We start from the raw sequence: 18345 nt of genomic DNA on the forward strand, positions 1-18345 counted from the left end.
CTGCACTCCAGCCTGGGTGACAGAGCGAGTCTCCGTCTAAAAAAAGAAAATTAGCTGGGAATGGTGGCACGTGCCTGTAGTACCAGCTACTCAAGAGGCTGAGGCAGGATCACTTAAGACCAGAAGTTAGAGGCTGCAGTGAGCAATGATCGTGCCACTGCACTGCAGCCTGCCAGGACCACAGAATGAGACTATCCGCACCCCCTGCCCTAAAAAAAAGGGGGTTTTATTTCAGTAAGAATAGGGAGCTCTGTGTATTCTCATCCTCCTCTCTCCAGCTCCATGGTAGCCTTGAAAACCAACATCTCTGCAACTACAGTGAATACAAAAACCAGATGCTTAGGAACCACTGGGACACAACAGATTTAGAGCACCCCACAAAAACCAATTCCTATAGAATTGCAACTATTTGACCTACCTAGTAATTCACTGAAACAAGCTAAATACTCAAATTTGTCCTTATCTCATCTCAGAGCTCACTCTATGCAAAAAGCCATAGCCCTAGATTGAGTCTCAAAAACATTCGATGGCAATTGTTTAACATCACACCCATCTGAGGTGGCAATATGAGTTAGGGCTAATTAGAGACTGACAAATAAAAAAAAGAAATAAAAACTGGGGAATAAATGATCCATTGAGGGCTTTAAAAATCTCCAACGCATTCTTGAGACTCTAGAAGGCCATACTTATAGGCAGACCTGTGCACATGCCCAGGAAACAGCTGAGAAAGGGCTAATCTCTCACTGCTGCTTGACCTTGAGGGTCTGCACAAGCAGGAAGAGAAAGCTAACTCAGAGTTGTTACCAGCCTGCTGGAGCATCAAAGTCATTCCCCAATACACTCAGAGAGTCCCTCGGCAAAGGCTTGTAGTCTTATTGCTTCAAAGCATTTAAGAAAAACACAGAATTCAAGAACAACAGTTGTAAACAATGAAACTTCATTTTGAATAATGGATAGAACAACCAGGCAGAAAATCAACAAGGAAACAGAAGACTCAAACAACACTATAAAACAACCAGACCTAATAGACATCTATAGAACACTTCTCCCAACAATAGCAGAACACATATTCTTTTCAAATGGACATGGAATATTCTCCAGCATAAGCTGTATGATACATTATTTTTAAAAAAAGCCTGAATAAATTTAGAAAGATTGAAGTCATACAGAGTATTTTCTGTGACCACAATGAAATCAGATAAGGACTTCACAAAAGGAAATTTGAGAAATTCACAAGTATGTGGAAATTAAACAACAAACTCCAAAATAGTAAGTCAAAGAAAAAATACAGGGGAAACCGAGAAGTAATTTGAGATGGATTAAAAACTAAAACAGCATGTGAAACGATGGGATCCAGCTAAGTTAGTTCATGGAAGAAAATTTATAGGTGTAAGTGCCTATATTTAATTAAATTAATTAATGTATTTATTTGAAACAGAGTCTCACTTTGTTGCCCAGGCTGGAGTGCAGTGGCACAATCTTGGCTCACTGCAACCTTCGCCTCCCAGGTGCAAGCGATTCTTCTGCCTCAGCCTCCCAAGTAGCTGAGATTACAGGTATGTTCCACCATGCCACTACGTGAGCTTATTTTTGGTATTTTTTGTAGAGACTGGGTTTTGCCATGTTGCCCACGCTGGTTTCAAACTCCTGGCCTCAAGCGATCCACCCACCTCGGCCTCCCAAGGTGCTGGGATTACAGGTGTGAACCACTGTACCCGGCCTGACATCTTGCTTTTTAAATAAAATATTGGGACTGGGCATGGTGGCTCACACGTGTAATCCCAGCACTTTGGAGGCCAAGGCGGGTAGATCACTTGAGGCCAGGAGTTTGAGACCAGCCTGGGTGACATGGCAAAATCCAGTCTCTACAAAAAATACCAATAATTAGCAGGGCCTTGGTGGCCTGCACCTATAGTCCCAGCTATTCAGGAGGCTGAGGTGGGAGGACCAGTTTACCCTGGGAAGTATAGGTTGCAGTGAGCTGAGATGGCACTACTGCACTCCAGCCTGGGCAACAGAGTGAGATCCTGTCTCAAAAAATAATAAAAATAATAACAAAATAAAATAAAAAGTAAGATGTGAAATCAATAACTAATTTTCCACTTTAAGAAACTAGGAAAAGAAGAACAAATCAAACTCAAAGCCAGCAGGAGAAATGAACTAACAGTATTAAAGTGAAAATTAATGATATAGAGGATATAAAAACAATAGAGAAATCAACAAAACCAAAAATTGGTTTTTGAAAAATCAATGAAATTGACAAACCAATAGTTATATTGGCCCGTAACAAAAGACTTAAATAACTAAAATCAGGAATAAGAGAGGAGACATCAATACAGACCTTACAGAAATAAAAAGGAATATAAGAAAGTACAATGAAAAACTGTATAGCAACAAATTAGATAACCCAAATGAAATGAGTAAATTCCTAGAAAGCAAAAACTATTGAAATTAACTCAAGAAGACATAGAAAATCTAAAGAACTCCAGTCTGGGTGATAGAGCAAGACCCTGTCTCAAAAAAAATAAAGTAAAATAAAAACTAAAACAAAAAGAAAATCTGAATGGATATATACCAAGTAATGAGATTGAATTAATAATTTAAAAAGAAAAACTTTCCATGAAGCAAAGTCCAGGACTAGATGCTTCCAAGGTGAATTTTATCACAATGTTTAAGGAAGAATTAACACCAATTCTTCACAAATCCTTCCAAAAAACAAGAGGGAACTCTTTGCAATTCATTCTATGAGGCTAGTATTACTCTGATATTAAAGAATGACATAGACATAACAAGAAAAGAAAACTACAGACCAATATTACTTATGAATACGTACACAAAAATTCTCAAAACAAACCCCAAGCCTGGGCATGGTGGTTTATGCCTATAATCCTAGCACTTTGTGAGGCTGAGGCGGGTGGATTGCTTGAGGTCAGCAGTTCGAGACCAGCCTGGCCAACATGATGAAACCCCCGTCTCTACTAAATATACAAAAATTAGCCGGGCACGTTGGCGCATGCCTGTAATCCCAGCTACTCAGGAGGCTGAGACACAAGAATTGCTTGAACCCGGGAGGTGGAGGTTGCAGTGAGTCAAAATCACCCACTGCACTCCAGCCTGGGTGACAGAGTGAGGCTCTGTCTCAACAAAAACAAAAGCAAAAAACCCTAAAACTTAGGAAACTGAATCCAGCAACATATAAAAAGGATTATACACGATGACCAGATGGGATTTATCCCAGGAATGCAAAGTTTGTTTAACATCTGAAAATCAATATACCACACGTATTAATATAAAGAAAACCACATGCTAACCTTAACAGATACAGAAAAAGCACTTGACTAAATATAATACCCTTCCATGATAAAAACAAATACACACAACAAACTAGAAATAGAAGGTGTTATCAAGTAAATTGTGTTGCCCCTTCAAATTCATATGTTGGAACCCTAACAACAAACTAGAAATAGAAGGTGTTATCAAGTAAATTGTGTTGCCCCTTCAAATTCATATGTTGGAACCCTAACCTCCAATGTGGTTGTATTTGGAGACAGGGTCTTTATGGAGGTAATGAAGGTTAAATGAGGCCGGGCGCAGTGGCTCACGCCTATAATTTCAGCAGTTTGAGAGGCTGAGGCGGGCAGATCACTTGATATCAGGAGTTTGAGACCAGCCTGGCCAACACGGTGAAGCTTCGTCTCTACTAAAAATACAAAAATTAGGCCAGGCGCAGTGGCTCAAGCCTGTAATCCCAGCACTTTGGGAGGCCGAGGCAGGCAGATCACGAGGACAGCAGATCGAGACCATCCTTGCTAACACGGTTAAATCTGTCTTTACTAAAAATACAAAAAATTAGCTGGGCGCGGTGGCAGGGGCCTGTAGTCCCAGCTATTCGGGAGGCTGAGGCAGGAGAATGGCGTGAACCTGGGAGGCGGAGCTTGCAGCGAGCCGAGATCGCGCCACTGCACTCCAGCCTGGGCGATAGAGCGAGACTCCGTCTCAAAAAAAAAAAAAAAAAAAAAAAGCAAAAATTATCCAGGCGTAGTGGCGCATGCCTGTAATCCCAGTTACTCACGAGGTGAGGCAGGAGAATCGCTTGAACCCAGGAGGTGGAGGTTGCAGTGAGCCGAGATCGCGCCACTGTACTCCAGCCTGGGCGACAGAGGGAGACTCCCTCTCAAAAAAAAAAAAAAAAAAAAAGAAAAGAAAGGTTAAATGAGGTCATATGAGTGGGGCCCTAATCTGAGGGGACTACTCTTATTTATTTATTTATTTATTTTTTTGAGTCGAAGGCTCCCTCTGTCGCCCAGGCTGGAGTGCAGTGGCGCGATCTCGGCTCACTGCAACCTCCACCTCCTGGGTTCAAGCGATTCTCCTGCCTCACCTCGTGAGTAACTGGGATTACAGGCATGCGCCACTACGCCTGGATAATTTTTGCTTTTTTTTTTTTTTTTTTTTTTTTGAGACGGAGTCTCGCTCTATCGCCCAGGCTGGAGTGCAGTGGCGCGATCTCGGCTCGCTGCAAGCTCCGCCTCCCAGGTTCACGCCATTCTCCTGCCTCAGCCTCCCGAATAGCTGGGACTACAGGCCCCTGCCACCGCGCCCGGCTAATTTTTTGTATTTTTAGTAAAGACAGATTTAACCGTGTTAGCAAGGATGGTCTTGATCTCCTGACCTCGTGTTCCGCCTGCCTCTGCCTCCCAAAGTGCTGGGATTACAGGCGTGAGCCACTGCGCCCGGCCTACTCTCATTATAAGAAAAGAAAGAGACATCAGATCTCCCCCACTTCACTAACACAAACGCAGAGAAAAGGCCATGCGAGGACACAGTGAGAATGCAGCCATCTATAAGCCAGGAAAAGAGGCCTCAACAGAACCCAATCCTGCTGGCACCTTGATCTTTGGATTTTAGTCTCCAGAACTATGAGAAATAAATGTCTGCTGTTTAGGCCACCCAATTTGTGGTATTTTCTTATGGTAGCCTGAGCGGACTAATGCAGAAGGAACTTCCACAACCTGATAAAGACTGTCTGAAAAAAAGCCCCACAACTGGCTGGGTACGGTGGCTCCTGCCTGTAATCTCAGCACTTTCGGAGGCCAAAGTGGGAGGATTGGTTGAGCCCAAGAGTTTAATACCAGCCTGGGCAACACGGGGAGACCTCATCTCTACTAAAAAATAAAAATAAAAATTGCAGGGCAAGGTGGCCACGAACCTGTAGTCCCAGCTACTTTGCAGGCTGAGATGGGAGGATTACTTGAGCCCAGGAGGTCGAGGCTGTAGTGAGGTGTGATCATGGCATTGCACTCCAGCCTGAGCAACAGAGCAAGATCCTGTCTCAAAAAAAAAAAAAAAAAAAAAGAAAGAACAAAAGAAAGAAAGAAAAGAAAAAGCAACAGTACAGCTGATTTTTTACTCTTTTGACTTCTGAATAGAAACTGTGAAAAACAGTTAACAGTGGAATGATGTGCTCAATGTGTTGAGGGTAACTACAACTGAGAATTGCCAATGAGTCAAAACTCTTTTAAGATTGGAGGTGACTCCAGGTGCAATGGCTCATGCCTGTAATTCCAGCACTTTGGAAGGTTGAGAGGGGAGGACTGCTTGAGCTCAGGAGTTCGAGACCAGCCTGGGGAACATAGCAAGATCCTGTTTTAACAAAACGTTTAAAAATTAGCTGAGTGTAGTGTGTGCCTATGGTCCCAGCTACTCAGGAGGCTGAGGTGGGAGGATCACTTGAGCCCAGGAGGTCAAGGCTGCAGTAAGCTATGATGGTGCCACTGCACTCCAGCCTAGGAGACAGAGTGAGACCCTGTCTCGAAAAAAAAAAAAAAAAAAAAAAGATTTGGGGTGATAAAAGACATCTTCTAATCTTCTGCAAGAAAAAAATTAACACATAATCACCAGAAAGCTGTCACCAAAGGAAATTCTAAAGCTAGTACTAATTGTAGAAGATAAGTGATCCCCCAGGGATACATAAAGGAATGAAAGGGAATCGCTTCTCGGCCTTTTGGCTAAGATCAAGTGTGTAGGAATGAAAGGGAAAGAAGGTGGTATAAACGTGGGAAAATGTAAATGACATTGACTACTGTAAAAAACTAAATGTTCACAGAGGAGTATATATTTTTGTATACATGCCACCAGTTTTATAACATCATGCATAAAATTTAGTTTTCAGAGTTTTATTGTTATGAAGACTATAAACCTCATTGTACAATCCTTATTCCTTTGGATTGCGGTAATTGTTGTACATTTCCCAAAGTAGTATAATTTATCACTATTGCCATATTGCTCTCCAAAAAGACTGAATAATCTACGGAGCTACTTACAAAATTTTTGTATTAATTAATTTGATTTTGTTATATTTGCCAACATTGGTCTTACCTTTTTTTTTTTTTTTTTTTTTTAGCTTAAGACAGACGTAATGGTAACTTAAAATTCCTTTAGTTTTCTTTCTTTCTTTTTTTTTTTTTTTTTTTTTTTTGAGACGGAGTCTCACTCTGTTGCCCAGGCTGGAGTGCAGTGGCGCAATCTCGGCTCACTGCTAGCTCCGCCTCCCGGGTTCACGCCATTCTCCTGCCTCAGCCTCTCCGAGTAGCTGGGACTACAGGCGCCCGCCACCACGCCCGGCTAATTTTTTTGTATTTTTAGTAGAGACGGGGTTTCACCGTGGTCTCGATCTCCTGACCTCGTGATCCGCCCGCCTCGGCCTCCCAAAGTGCTGGGATTACAAGCGTGAGCCACCGCGCCCAGCCTCTTTCTTTTTTTGAGAGGGAGTCTTGCTCTGCTGCCCAGACTGGAGTGCAATGGCGCAATCTCGGCTCACTGCAACCTCTGCCTCCCAGGTTCAAGCGATTCTCCTGCCTCAGCTTCCCGAATTGGTAGGATTACAGGCGCCCGCTACCAGGCCTGGCTAATTTGTCTATTTTTGGTAGAGGCGGGGTTTCACCATGTTGACCAGGATGGTCTTGATCTCTTGACCTCATGATCCACCCACCTCGGCCTCCCAAAGTGCTGGGATTACAGGTGTGAGCCAATGTGCCCAGCCTAGTTTTCTTTCTTTACCTTTTAATATGACTGAACTAATTAGTAGTTCCCAAAACGCAAAAAAAAAATTTGGATTATTTGCCTTATAAGTTTGTCATTGAAGCAGGGTATTTTGACTGTCAATTTGACCATTCAGAATATTTAATATACCACGATTTATTCTTTGTAATCGTCACAGTGTGGACAGTTATTACTTTATACAGAAACTGACTAAGTATGTGGGAAAATTAATTAGTAATATATTAGAGCATCTACTACAATGGATGAAGCCTGAATGATGAAAAAGGAATTACTCATTGTTTCTCATGGATTTTCTAAGAAAAAATGCAAATTATTGGCTGGGCACGCGGTGGCTCACGCACTTTGGGAAGCCGAGGCAGGTGGATTGCTTGAACTCAGGGGTTCGAGACCAGCCTGGGCAACATGGTGAAACCCCGTCTCTACTAAAATACAAAAAGTAGCCGGGCGTGGTGGCGGGCACCTGTAGTCCCAGCTACTCTGGAGGCTGAGGCAGGAGAATGGCTTCAACCTGGGAGGCAGAAGTTGCAGTGAGCAGAGATCACGCCATTGCACTCCACCCTGGGCAACAGAGCAAGACTCCATCACTAAAAAAAAAAAAAAAGAAAGAAAGAAAAAGAAAAAATGCAAATTATCAGTCTTTTATCAAATTCAAAATGAATATTACTGTTAGTAATGGCATCAAATAAAAATGATTTTATCTAAAACTGCACACGGTAAAATTGGTGATATACATATTTTATTTTAAAAATAACTTCTCTTTTTTAAATTTTTACTTACTTATTTTCTTTTCTGGTTCATGTTCTCTCATGAACATCTTTTCTCTCTCACTGCAGTCTGAACCTCCTGGCTCAAGTGATCCTTCTGCCTTGGCCGCCCAAAGTGCTGGGATTATAGGCGTGAGCCACCTCACCCAGCCATAATTTTTCTTTTTATTTCTCTGAAATTATTTAATCAGAATCAGTTTTTTTGTAATTTATCTATTTATTTTATTTTATTTATTTTATTTCGAGATGGAGTTTCACTCTTTTTGCCCAGGCTGGAGTGCACTGGCGCGTTCTCGGCTCACTGCAACCTCTGCCTCCCGGGTTCAAGCGATTCTCCTCCCTCGCCTCCCGAGCAGTTGCTAATACAGACGCCTGCCACCACGTCCGGCTAATTTTTTTGTATTTTTAGTGGAGACGGGGCTTCACCATGTTTGGCCAGGCTGATCTCGAACTCCTGGCCTCAGGTGATCCACCCGCCTCGGCCTCCCAAAGTGCTGGGATTACAGGCGTGAGCCACCACGCCCGGCCCTATCTATTTTTTTAAGAGGCTCTCGCTCTGTTTCTCAGGCTACAGTGCGGTGGTACATTCACGACTCATTGCAGCTGCAAATTCCTGGGCTCAAGCAATCCTCCTGCCTTAGCCTCTGCCTGCCTCAGTGTGTGGTGTGTGCCTGTAGTCTCGGCTATTCTGGAGGCTAAGGCGGGAGGATAGCTTCAGCCTAGGAGGTCGAGGCTGCAGTGAGCCATGATCACATCACTGCACTTCAGCCTGGGCAACAAAGCAATACCTTGTCTCAAAAAAGAAATTTTAGGCCGGGCGCGGTGGCTCACGCCTGTAATCCCAGCACTTAGGAAGGCCGAGGCGGGCAGATCACGAGGTCAGGAGATCGAGACCATCCTGGCTAAAACAGTGAAACCCCGTCTCTACTAAATATACAAAAAATTAGCCGGGCCAGGCGGCGGGCGCCTGTAGTCCCAGCTATTCGAGAGGCTGAGGCAGGAGAATGGCGTGAACCTGGGAGGCGGAGCTTGCAGTGAGCCGAGATCGCGCCACTGCACTCCAGCCTGGGCGAAAGAGCCAGACTCCATCTCAAAAAAAAAAAAAGAAAAAGAAATGCCCTATTAAATATACATAATAGATTTTAAATTGTATCCTGATTTCAGGAATATTAATATATGAAAAAGATCATTTTAGGAAAAATAACATACCATATGTCTCTGGTTCTTCTTTTTTTTTTTTTTTGAGACATCGTCTCACTCTGTCACCCAGGCTGGAGTGCAGTGGCGCCATCTCGGCTCACTGCAAGCTCCGCCTCCCGGGTTCACGCCGTTCGCCTGCCTCAGCCTCCCGAGTAGCTGGGACTACAGGCGCCCGCCACCACGCCCAGCTAATTTTTTTTTTATTTTTAGTAGAGACGGGGTTTCACCGTGTTAGCCAGGATGGTCTCGATCTCCTGACCTCGTGATCCGCCCGCCTCAGCCTCCCAAAGTGCTGGGATTACAGGCGTGAGCCACCACACCCGGCTGTCTCTGGTTCTTAAAGATTATCCTTAGACTCCTTCTCCCTTTGTGCAAGCTGCAATCATTTCTGCCCCTATTTGTTAGGATCCTGACCGCCAATGAGTCGACAGTCTCCTCCTCCAGACTTTTCTTTACATTTCAAAACTCAGGGTAGCATATTTTGGGGGACAGGAACAGTGCTAAATGTATTCGCCTGCTAACATACTTAATTCTCACAATAATCCTGATGAGAGAAATCCAGTTTAGAGCCTTGTAGAATAACTTGCTCCATGAACATCTGTTAATGAAAACATCAGCAAGGACAAATAATTTGCCCATGTCTTGTCCTGTTAGAGACAGAATTCAAACCTGACTGGCTAGAAAGCCTGTGTCCTTTTCTTTTTTTTTTTTTTTTTTTTTTTGAGACGGAGTCTTGCTCTGTCCCCCAGGCTGGAGTGCAGTGGCGCAATCTCGGCTCACTGCAAGCTCTGCCTCCCGGGTTCACGCCATTCTCCTGCCTCAGCCTCCTGAGTAGCTGGGACTACAGGCGCCCGCCAACACGCCCGGCTAATTTTTTGTATTTTTAGTAGAGACGGGGTTTCACCGTGTTAGCCAGGATGGTCTCGATCTCCTGACCTCGTGATCCGCCCACCTTGGCCTCCCAAAGTGCTGGGATTACAGGTTTGAGCCACCGCGCCCGGCTGCCTGTGCCCTTTTCTGTACATCAACCTGCATGCCAGTATTGTGTTCAAAGGTGTTTTCCCTAGCTTGGATTTCTGTGGAAAAGTTTATCAAGACCATCTATATACCAGTGCGTATCCCTTAACTATATTAGACTAGTAAGATTTGATCTATAAAATCTCAATGCTTATTCGTTTTCTTTTTCTTTTTTTTCTTTCTGTCCTGAGTGGTGTCAGAGAGAACACTATCTCACCATTTCTGCAGGCTATTTTATTTTATTTTTTGAGACGGTCTCGCTCTGTCACCCAGGCTGGAGTGCAATGGCATGATCTCAGCTTACTGCAACCTCTGCCTCCCGGGTCCCAGCGGTTCTCCTGCCTCGGCCTCCTGAGAAGCTGGGACTACAGGCACCTGCCACCACACCCAGCTAATTATGTATTTTTAGTAGAGACAGGGTTTCACCATGTTGGCCAGGCTGGTCTCGAACTCCTAACCTCAAGTGATCCACTCACCTCAGCCTCCCAAAGTGCTGGCATTACAGGAGTGAGCCGCGGTGCCTGGCCCATTTCTGCAGGCTTTAAAACTGAGAAAATAAATTAGCTGGGACTGAGAAAATAAAAATATGCCCTGCTATGCATGAATCTGGGAGGACACATACAAATAAAGTTAGCTGCAAAGTTAAAGAGAAATAATGTTTCTCTCAAGGACATGCTGCAGCTGTAAAGCATAAAAACAACCCCCTTGCTGGAGTGACTACTGTTTTCTCTCTGACTGAGAAGCTTGGTTCTCTGAAATGATAGACCAGAAACCACTGAAATTATGTCAGGAAAAATGAAATATCCCACTCTTACTTGGAACATCTAAGGCACAAAGAAGCAACTTTAATTTCCAATCCAGGCGCAAAGCTTCAGAGAAGGACTTTCTGAAAACAACATTCCACCTTAACTTTCGAGTACCCGAAGAAACGGGAACCATGGCCAGGCGTGGTGGCTCACCCCTGTAATCCCAGCACTTTGAGGGGCCGGGGCAGGCAGATCACCTGAGGTCAGGAGTTCGAGACCAACTCCTAAAAATACATAATTAGCTGGGTGTGGTGGCAGGTGCCTGTAGTCCCAGCTTCTCAGGAGGCCGAGGCAGGAGAACCACTGGGACCCGGGAGGCAGAGGTTGCAGTAAGCTGAGGCAAAACCCTGTCTCTACTAAAAATAACAAAATTAGCTGGGTGTGGTGGCGGGCGCCTGTGTTCGCAGCTACTCAGGAGGCTGAGGCAGGAGGATCGCTTGAGTCCAGGAGGTGGAGGCTGCAGTGAGCTGAGATTGTGCCACTGCACTCCAGCCTGGGTACAGAGTGAGACTCTGTCTCAACAAAAAAAAAAAAAAAGAAAGAAAGAAAAGAAACAAGAACCTGTTTTCCTTTGCAGTCCAGATCTGATGTTGTCCCATTACATACAACTCTATTTTGCTTTGATCCTATCAAAATACTGCTTTAATTTTCACCTAAATGTCTCTCTTCCCCAAATCCTATCTTTTTTTTTTTCTTTTTTTGAGACAGAGTCTCACTCTTGTCGCCAGGTTGGAGTGCAGTGGCGTGATCTGGGCTCACTGCAGCCTCTGCCTCCCGGGTTCAAGTGATCCTCCTGCCTCAGCCTCCCGAGTAGCTGGGACTCCAGGCATGTGCCACCATGCCCTGCTAATTTTTGTATTTTTAGTAGAGACAGGGTTTCACCATGTTGGCCAGGATGGTGTCGATCTCTTGACCTCGTGATCCGCCTGCCTTGGCCTCTCAAAGTGCTGGGATTACAGGTGTGAGCCACCATGCCCAGTCCCTATCTTCTATCTTTTTTTTTTTTTTTGGACATAGGATCTCACTGTAGCCCAGGCTGGAGTGTAGTGGTGCATAGTGGTGCAATCACAGCTCACTGCAGCCTCCACCTACTGGGCTCAAGTGATCCTCCCACCTCAGCCTCCTGAGTAGCTGGGACCACAGGTGCATGCCAGCACACCAGGCTAATATTTTTGTATTTTCTGTAGAGACAGGGTTTCACCACGTTGCTATGCTGGTCTCAAACTCTTGGGCTCAAGTGATCAGACCTCCTTGGCCTCCCAAAGTGCTGGGATTATAGGCTTGAGCCACCATGCCCAGCCCCTTATCTTATCTTTTCTTTTGTTTGGTGAGGCATCTCATAGTTTCTCTGATGTGCAGTCTCTCTTTTTGCAGCAAGTCAGTAAACTGTACTTCTTTCAACTACAGGTTTGTCCCCGATGGTCTCAGGCTGATTGGGCTGGAACAGTATCATGGAGGTATGGCCAAGATCCTCGCTGCCATGAACCAGAACCCTTGGTAATAATATGCGCATCTGAGACTTCTTGAGTCTCCCCCGCATTAGGCCTCTCTGTCCTTGATTACATGGGTTTTGAATTGAATCTGGACTTTTATTATCTCTTTGGTCCCTTAGAGTCATGCTGATTTCTTGAGTCAGCAGGCAGAGCAATTTATCCTTGGGGTTAGAGCCCAAATTCATGAGTTTTTCTTCTATATTGTGTATTTTAAAAAGAGAGATAATTTATTTAAAAACAGTTTCTTTTATATTATTTATAAAAGTAATATTTTTATTTTTGACCACCAGCCAACCTCTTGTGGTTTGCCTCTAAGATACTTGCACTATTTCCTGGCATAACTTCACAGAGGACAGTGAATTGTAGAGGCTACTCTGGAGAACTTTGGCTCAAATAAGGTTGTTCATTTTAGACATGTCTTAGAATGAAAAAGGAAAAAAAAAACCCAAGTCTCATGAGGGGACTGTCTTCTCTATTCTTTTTCTTTTTTATTAAATTTTGTTTCTCTTTTTTAAAATTTTTTTTCTTTTTTGTCTTACCTTTCTGAAAGAGAGATCATTTAGTTTAATGAAAGACTCCCTCCCTCCCCAAACATCCTTCGTTTCCATTCTTAGAGGTTTAATAAATATTGGCTGCTTTATTCTATGAGTTGGCAAAATTGTCAAGGGCCCAAGTTACTGTTTCAACCAGGTGTAACAACTTGTGTGTGTGCATGTGTATCCTGAAATGGGTTTTTCTATATCTAAACTTTTTCCCTCTCCTTAGAGCAGAAAGATTATTAGCTTTTCTCCAATAATTGTATATGTATCTATAGCTGGCTCCTGCTTTTTCTTTTCTTTTCTTTCTTTCTTTTTTTTTTTTTTTTTTTTGAGACGGAGTCTCGCTGTCGCCCAGGCTGGAGTGCAGTGGCGCAATCTCGGCCCACTGCAAGCTCCGCCTCCCGGGTTCACGCCATTCTCCTGCCTCAGCCTCTCCGAGTAGCTGGGACTACAGGCGCCCGCCAACACGCCTGGCTAATTTTTTTGTAGTTTTAGTAGAGACGGGGTTTCACCGTGGTCTCGATCTCCTGACCTCGTGATCCGCCCGCCTCGGCCTCCCAAAGTGCTGGGATTACAAGCGTGAGCCACCGCGCCCGGCCTTCTTTCTTTTTTTTAAAGAGACAGAGTTGCACTATGTTACCCAGGCTGGAGTGCAGTGGCTATCCACGGGTGTGATTACAGTACACTACAGCCACGAACCCCTGGCCATAAGTGATCCTCCTGCTTCAGCCTCCTGAGTAGCTAGGACTATAGGTGCATGCCACTGTGTCTGGATTCTTCTCACTTTCTTTTCCTGTTTTCTCCCTCCTATCCTCCCTCAAGAAATTTTAAAGGCGAATTGACTTAAAAAAAAAATCATTTTGTTGTCATGTGTGCACTCTAGACATATCTAGTCCACATAAATAATCAAAAATTTCTAAACAGAAAAAGTTAAAAATAGTATTTTGTTATGTAAAAATGCTAACACTGTATTTTAATTTTCATAATACTGAAGTTAAATTTCTAATGCTTTAAACTTTCTAAATTTTTATATTGGGCTTAAGAGTCAAATAACTTATTATTTCCAAAAATTGTTTGAGATTGAAAATATAATATGGTGTTTAATTAAATAAAAATGTAATTACAGATGTCTTTTGAAAGGTTTTGATTATGTGAAATTCCTATACTATAAAATGTGTTAATTAAAATTTTAATTTCCAAGTTCTTAAATTTTTAAGAACTTACAAAACAAATTAATTGATATATGATCTTTGGATACTTGAACAATTTTAAGTTAAAAATGATACAAAACTCTGGTCATAGCATATGATGGAAAAATCTTAATCTTCTGAGACTTGTGATGTCTTCAAAGGAACCACTGATGCACGTGTGGAAATTTTATAATTTAAAGAAAAAGAAAAGTAAAAAAAAGCCCTTCCCAAGATGGCTGCTGAAGATGAACTACTGCTCCCGCTGCCCTCCCGAGCTGTTGGAAACTGGCAAACAGATTCTGGACGAAGTAGAAGTAGCGACTGAACCCGCCGGTTCCCGGATAGTCCAGGAGAAGGTGTTCAAGGGCCTGGATGGACCTCCTTGAGAAGGCTGCCGAAATGCTATCGCAGCTAGAGTTGTTCAGCCGAAATGAAGATTTGGAAGAGATTGCTTCCACCGACCTGAAGTACCTGTTGGTGCTAGCGTTTCAAGGAGCCCTCGCCATGAAACAAGTCAACCCCAGCAAGCGTCTAGATCATTTGCCGCGGGCTTGAGAACACTTTATAAACCACTTAACTCAGTGTCATTGCTATCATGTGGCAAAGTTTGAGCTGCCCAAAGCCAAGAACAACTCAGCCGAAAATCACACTGCTAATTCCTCCATGGCTTATCCTAGCCTCGTTGCTAGGCATCTGGAAGACAGGGTAAAATAGAGAGATACAAGCAGAAGAAGGAGTTGGAGCATAAGTTGCCTGAAATGAAATCTGCTGTGGAAAGTGGTCAAGCAGATGATGAGCGTGTTTGTGAATATTATCTTCTTCACCTTCAGCGGTGGATTGATATCAGCTTAGAAGAGATTGAGAGCATTGACCAGGAAATAAAGATCCCGAGAGAAAGAGACTCTTCAGGAGGCATCAACTTCTAACTCATCTCACCAGGAGAGGCCTCCAGCGAAACCCTCCATTCTCACTCAGAACACGGCCCAAGCCAAAGTATTTGGAGCAGGTTTTCCAAGTCTGGCAACTATGACGGTGAATGACTGGTATGAGCAACATCGGAAATATGGAGCATTACCAGATCAGGAAATAGCCAAGGCAACACCAGAGGAATTCAGAAAAGCAGCTCAGCAATAGGAACATCAAGAAGAAAAGGAGGAAGAGGATGATGAACAAACACTCTACAGAGCTTGGGAGTGGGATGACTGGAAGGACACCCATCCCTGGGGCTATGGCAACCGACAGAACATGGGCTGATGTTCCCACAACACTGACAGGACTGCAGGGTGCACACCTCCCACGCCAAGGAAAGCCAGACAGTCCTCCCCTCCCTGGGCTCACGATTCAGCTGTGTACAACGAAGGCAAAGATGCTAAATCTTGTTTTGCATTCAATAAAGTGTCAAGTGATTAAAAACAAAAACAAAACAAACAAAAAAAACCTCTGGTCACTAAATACAGATGTGATCTATTCTTATTCTTATAATGTTATAAAATGACTATAAACAGGATATGTAAATGTGCTTTTCCGAATAGGGGATCTGATAAAAAATAAAATAAGCAAACAAATAAGCAAAAATAAACTGTGTAAATGCTTTGAATGATATCATATATGGGTTTGTTTTGCCAGCTTAACATTTATGAAGATAGGATAAAATGTGTACCAAAAAAATTAGGTAGATATTTCTTGGTTACTGTCTTCTAGACTTCCCTGCAAAAAACAAAAGTTGGTTGCTTTGGCTAAAAGTGATAATTAATAAAATAATAAAGACTATACTCATAATAATTACAGAGAAATATGAATATGTATGCAAGATAACATAGTTTATTAAATAAATTCTTGATATATTTATATTATAATTTCAAGTATAAATACATTGATGAATATACTGATTGGATTAATTTTATCTTAAAGTTAAAAGCTTTAATTTTGTAACTTATTTACAGAGCCATGTAATTATATATGTCTAAACACACACACATATAAATGTATATTAAGATCAGTTGAAGAATCATCTATAAACGGTTAAAAAATTTTAAGGTGAAATCAATGTTAGTAGATTTATTAAAAACAGATAAATTCTTGACTAAAAATTGTTACATGGATGATATTCTAAAATAAAAAAGAGTCAAATTAGAATTTGGATTTTCTTTTTGGAAAATGACTAAGTTAGTCTGTGACCAGATAACAGCTATCCTTTTTAAACACTAAAATATTCTATTAATTCTCTAGACTTCTTGGCATACTCTGGAATAATTTTGACCAAAAATTTCTCACTTTTCAGTTAAGTTCCTAGTAATAACTGTTCCCTACTGATGTGGTTTTTAAATACGTATAATAACTACAACTATCTTTGGGAGTTTTTGTTTGTTTTGATAGGGTCTTGCTCTGTCACCCAGGCTGGAATGCAGTGGTACAGTCTCCACTCACTGCAGTCTTGACCTCCTAAGTTCAAGCCATCCTCCCACCTCAGCCTCTCCAGTAGCTGGAGCTACAAGCATGTGCCGCCATGCCCAGATAAATTTTTTTTTTTTTTTTTTTAATTTGAGACGGAGTCTCCCTTTGTTGACCAGGCACAAATTGTGCAGTGGCACAATTTGGGTTCACAGCAACCTCCACCTCCCGGATTCAAGTGATTCTCCTGCCTTGGCCTCCCGAGTAGCTGGGATTACACCACCGGGCGCGCCACCACACCCGGCTAATTTTTGTATTTTTAGTAGAGACGAGGTTTCACCCTGTTGGCAGGCTGGTCTCCAGCTCCTGACCTCAAGTGACCCGCCCGCCTCGGTCTCCCAAAGTGCTGGGATTACCGGTGTAAGCCACCTTGCCCAGAGGTCTTGGATTTTAAAAATCATAATTTCTGTTCACGCCTTATATCTTCTGACAATTCTTCTTCATTCTGCGTTTATATTAGGCCCTAAATTCAGAATAATAAAAATGTTAAGATGTTCTTTATCCTTAAAATATCTTTAGGCTTCCTGAAATGACCGTTAGGTATCACAAATACTTGCTCATTCACTTCTACTCAGAAATAGAATAGAAATATTTATTCAATTTCTAATTGAAATAATTGTTTGGCCTAGAGTGGTGGCTCACACCTGTAATCCCAGCACTTTGGGAGGCCGAGGCAGGCCGATCGCTTGAGCCCAGGAGTTCGAGGCCAACCTGGGCATCACAGTGAAACCCGTCTCTGCGAAAAATACAAAATACAAAAAATCAGCCAGGTGTGGCAGTGCACGCTTGTGGTCCCAGCTACTTGGGAGGCTGAGGTTGGCAAATTGGTTGAGACCGGGAGGCAGAGGTTGCAGTGAGCGGAGATCATGGCACTGCACTCCAGCCTGGGTGACCCCAACTCAAAAAAAAGAAAAAGAAAGAAAGAAATAATTAAGTGTGGGCATTTTTCAAACTTAAACAATGGTGAGAACTATTTTTAAGTAGCAATTAAAAAAAAAACAGAACAAAAGAAAAGGAAAAAACCCGTATTTTATGAATTTTCTACAATGTGACATTTTTATTTTAAAAATAAGTAACTTAAAAATAGATATTACTCAGCCGGGCACGGTAGCTCACGCCTGTAATCCCAGCACTTTGGGAGGCCGAGGCAGGTGGATCACGAGCTCAGGAGATCGAGACCATCCTGGCTGACACGGTGAAACCCCATCTCTACTAAAAAAATACAAAAAATTAGCTGGGCGTGGTGGGGCGCCTGTAGTCCCAGCTACTTGGGAGGCTGAGGCAGGAGAATGGTGTGAACCCGGGAGGCAGAGCTTGCAGTGAGCAGAGATCGCATCACTGCACTCCAGGCTGGGGGACAGAGCGAGGGTCCGTCTAAAAAAAAAAAAAATGGTATTACTTAGAAAATAGAAATTTACTTAAAAATATTACTTAAAAATAGAAAGTTAAAGAGCATATCAATCATATACATATTTAATATATTTTAGTTTATCTAAATCTCTCTTGGTAAGCCAACAGCTGGAAGACATGCACTAAGAAAATGGGAAGCAGTTGGTAGAAATAATTTTTGGATATGTGGAGAAATAGCTGGGATTAAAAAAAAAAGGGCTGTGGGAATCTGGAGTCATAAAGAGACCGTTGCAGAAGGGGGATGTTAGAAAGAACAAAAAACCGGGAATTTAATTTTTTTCACAGGAAAATGAAACAGAAAAAACTGCTTTGGATACAGCACAGAGCCAGTGAAGGATATACAATAGTACTTCTGAAACAAAGGGAAGAAAAGAATGCCCAGAAGTTTGTGTATGGGAGAACCTACCCAGCAG

General features: G+C 42.7%; 1 non-coding gene and 1 pseudogene across 1 annotated transcript; both read left to right on the forward strand.

Annotated features, from left to right (window-relative positions):
* Positions 1-14180: 14180 nt before the first annotated feature.
* Positions 14181-14247, forward strand: LOC129492413 (small nucleolar RNA SNORD42). The gene has a single exon (XR_008660863.1). It is a non-coding gene; the product is annotated as a small nucleolar RNA SNORD42 (small nucleolar RNA).
* A 56-nt stretch (positions 14248-14303) lies between these two features.
* Positions 14304-15352, forward strand: LOC129492185 (immunoglobulin-binding protein 1-like; annotated as a pseudogene).
* The last annotated feature ends 2993 nt before the right edge of the window (positions 15353-18345 follow it).

The sequence above is a fragment of the Symphalangus syndactylus genome, chromosome 10 (assembly GCF_028878055.3).
Source record: "Symphalangus syndactylus isolate Jambi chromosome 10, NHGRI_mSymSyn1-v2.1_pri, whole genome shotgun sequence".
In the NCBI taxonomy this organism is placed as follows: Eukaryota; Metazoa; Chordata; class Mammalia; order Primates; family Hylobatidae; genus Symphalangus; species Symphalangus syndactylus.